The sequence below is a fragment of the Suricata suricatta genome, chromosome 9 (genome assembly GCF_006229205.1).
Source record: "Suricata suricatta isolate VVHF042 chromosome 9, meerkat_22Aug2017_6uvM2_HiC, whole genome shotgun sequence".
NCBI classification, from domain to species: Eukaryota; Metazoa; Chordata; class Mammalia; order Carnivora; family Herpestidae; genus Suricata; species Suricata suricatta.
The window spans coordinates 44,499,087-44,503,001 of record NC_043708.1 but is presented as its reverse complement, the minus strand read 5'-3'; the positions used below and the strand labels follow the sequence as shown (position 1 = coordinate 44,503,001).

Here is a 3,915-nt window from a genome sequence, read left to right as displayed (position 1 = left end):
GTTTTTAAGTAGAGTTTAAAAAAAAGCCTGTTTCTTTAAGAAAGACTGTGAAAACAATGGTCTACTCTGGAAGTCAGCATTCTGACTTAGCATCTGTTTATGATCATAGTACTTTCTTTGGGGATATGTTGCTCTATTTCTAAGAAAAGCATAAATCATAATTATAATTGTCTAAATAGTTACTGTTTTAACATGGTAGCCTGAGAAACATTAAGTACAGATTTATTTTAAAACCTGTCAGAAATGTCTTTCCTGGCTGGCTTTTAGATGATGCTATTTGCTGGATAAAAATATGATACTATGTTAAATAAATGACTTGAAGAGAATAAACGGACATATTTGGTATTTTCAACATCAATATAATTATAAGTAATGCAAAACTCCAATAATTCGGACTATAAAATTTGGATTTGGTCATTTGACTACATCATGTCTGATGACTTTGATGTCTGTGGCTCTTAGTTCTGGTTTTGCATTAGAATTACCGAGCTCTGAAAAGACACTGATGCCCGGGTCCTACACCCGGAGACTCTGACTGAACTGGTCTGGGAAGTGGGCCAGAATCCACGTTGTCAAATGTCCCTGGGTGATGCTCATGTTCAACCAAGGCTGGGAGCCACTGTTTCATGGCCTTGAAACCTAAAGTGTGGTCTATGGACAGTGTTATCCTCACCTGGAGCTTGTTGAAAATTCAGACTCTCAGGGCCCACCTCAAACTTCCTGAATCAGAATCTGCATTTTAGGCAGATCTTGGGGAGATTCATTTGCAGCATGTTTTTCATAGCACTTTGACTTTAAAAGGACTTTTACAGTTATTCTTCTGCTCATTTCTGTATTGGGGGGGGTTGTTTATTAAGTGTATGGTGGGAACAGACACTGCTCTAGATGCCAGGAAACAAAAGTGTGAATAATATTTGGGCCTACCTTTCAAGGAGCTCACAAAGGAGCATGGTGGAAAAGGGGTGGAGATAGACATGGAGAGCAGGTTCAGGACTAGAACTGTAATATAATAGTGAGCTGCCTATAGTTTCTTGGGAGGAGAAGAGAAAGGTGAATCGCTTCCCCTTTCTACCCCATCTTCACTCAGGAGTGGGATTTAAGCTGGGTTTTTGAAATAGAAGTGGGGGTAGGGCCAGTGGTTCTTAAAGTATGGTCCCTAGACCAGCAGTGTCAACATTATGTGAGAACTTGTTGGAAATGCCAATTCTTGGGCCTTTTCCAGACTTAATGAATCACGAACTCTGAGGGAAGGCACCAGCAGTTTGTATTTTAATAAGTCCTCCGTGGGATTTGATATGTACTCAAATCTGAGAACAGTGGGTGTATACATTTTCCAGACAGAGGAAAGGGGAAGAAGAGCTGTGGGCCAAATCAGAATAAAGCTCATTTGCAATGTACCATGAAGTTGGCTTGTGCATAGTGTGCTGACTGTGCGGGGATTTCCCAACAGTTCTACTCAACATTTTGTTCCATGCATCTTTATTGCTCTGCAAAGCTTAGTCTCTACCTTTTTAGGTCATTTGGTATAATAAGTCATGCTATTACCTACATTTAAAAAGAGAGCTTTATGTTTGGTTGTATGGTTATTTGATTGTTCTCTTTTTTGAATATTAAAAACTCTATAGTTGTCTGAAAACTCTTGTTGTTATAATTGGAAAACACTGTGATTTCTACAGAAATTTATGGGAAAACCACAACATAAGGACACCCTTATTTATCTTTGAGTGAAATGCTTTACGTGGTCTTTCTGGATGTAAAGCTGAATTTACATTGTCTATAATATTATGGGATAGGGTAAGTCTATATAAACCCAAACATCAGGGTACAAATATCAGTTTTAGTGATGTTAGCTTTTACCTTTTACCTCTTACCTTTTTTACCTTTATTTTTAAGTTTTTGAGGAAACTTGATAATTTCTTATCATAATACCCAGGAAAAGAGCAACCACAGTTTTACCTTCCTTTCTCTTCTTCTCAAACTGAAGTGCTTATTTATCACTTTAATTAGTACGTTGGTGGCCAAGTGGAGGTAACTGAAGAGAGGAAAAGGGACTGCATAATGAGTCGTGAAGTAGAGCTCAAAGAAAATTCCCATTGGAGGGGATCCCAGAAATCAAATGGTTCCGTTTTCTCACATCTTGGAGGCCTCTGAGAGCTTAAGCAAGTTGCTCAGAATCACATTGCTAATGGGGAAGTTGGAATCCCAGCAACCTTGTTTCCAAACTCCTTTGGCATTTCTATTATATAATGGACACACAATAGAATACTATAACCCTGTGGAGGGAAACACAACTGTATGTGAGTGACTGTGAAACATATGATTGTTTTTTTCCTTTGCAATCTGTAAGCGGCTAGTAATACATTACATCACATCTAGTTTGATGGCTTTCATTATGTATTGATTGTTACCTTCAAAATCCTTTCTGGAATGAATTAGAATGTGAGTAGATGAGAAAAAGTAAATGTAAAAATCAATCAATCCAATGCTAACTTCCCTACTGATGCCCATATTTTATGTTCAATAACCTCCTGGGCATGTCCATCTGGACATTCCATATAGGCATTAAAAAATAAACGTTTCCCTAATAATATGCATAGTATTTCCTAAAATTTGGCCTCCACCTCTTCATAATCTATCATTATTCACTCTGAACCTTTGAAATCACCCTCAACTCTCTTTCTCTCGCCTCACACATCTATTCAATCAACCCTGTTAACTTTATCTCCTGTCAAACTTACCTCTTAAACAGTTTTCAAATCCAATGCTTCCTCACCATCATACCTTCACTGGCCTAATTCAGGCCACTCTTGTCCTTTATCTGGGCTATTGCAGCAAGCTTCATCCTGGTTTCCTGCCCTCCAGTCTTGCAGTTGGAAATTTATTTTTTACACTATTTCCAGAGCAATCTTTCTAAAGTGCAAGGTGGATCACCCCATGACCTATGTTTAAAACCTAGAATAACCTTTCCATCTGACGGCAGCCATCAGATCAAAGGTAACCCACAATGGGTGATTACAAGTACATCCAGGAGCTATGGAGGAAGAAGCGGTTGGATGTAATGTGCTTTCTTCTCAGGTTGCGCTGCTGGCAGTATCACCATCTCTCTGCGCTCCACAGGGCCCCTTGCCCCACCTGCCCCGATAAAGCGTGCAGATTGGGGTACAAGGCCAAGCAAGGTTATGTCATATATTGGATTCGTGTGCACCGTGGTGGCTGCAAATGCCCAGTTCCTAAGGGTAATACTTATGGCAAGACTGGCCATCATGGTGTCAACAAGCTAAAGTTTGCCCGAAGCCTTCAGTCTGTTGCAGAGGAGTGAGCTGGATGCCACTGTGGGGCTCTGAGAGTCTTGAATTCTTACTGGGTTCGTGAGGATTACACATAAAAATTCTTTGAGGTTATCCTTATTGATCCATTCCATAAAGCTTTCAGAGGAAATCCTGACACCCAGTGGATCACCCAACCACAAGCACAGGGAGATATGAGGGCTGACATCTGCAGGCACCAAGAACCGTGGCCTTGGAAAAGGTCACAAGTTCCACCACACTATTGATGGTTCTTGCCTTGCGGCTTGGAGAAGATGCAATACTGTCCAGCTCCACCGTTACCGTTAATACAAGTAATGTTTGTAAAATTCTTACCTAATAAACAATTTAGGACAGTTATGTCTGCTTAAAAGTATTCTTTAATTTGTCTGTTAAAAAATTAGTTGTCTGGAGATTGTTCCATGAATGCATTGTCTAATTATGAACGTTAAAGTTCAAATAATATTTGAAGACTCTAAGTGATGGTGTATCTTATTTCTAATAAGATAAACATTTATGTCTTTGCTTTATCTTCTTAGGGAGTTTATATGTCAGTGTTTAAAATGCTGCTTTGTATAATAGGTGTAAATAAATTCTGTAAAAGTGGAAT

At 39.2% G+C, this 3,915-nt stretch overlaps 1 pseudogene; it reads left to right on the top strand.

Moving 5' to 3' along the window:
* Positions 1 to 3,004: 3,004 nt before the first annotated feature.
* LOC115301004 lies at positions 3,005 to 3,663 on the top strand (annotated as a pseudogene).
* The last annotated feature ends 252 nt before the right edge of the window (positions 3,664 to 3,915 follow it).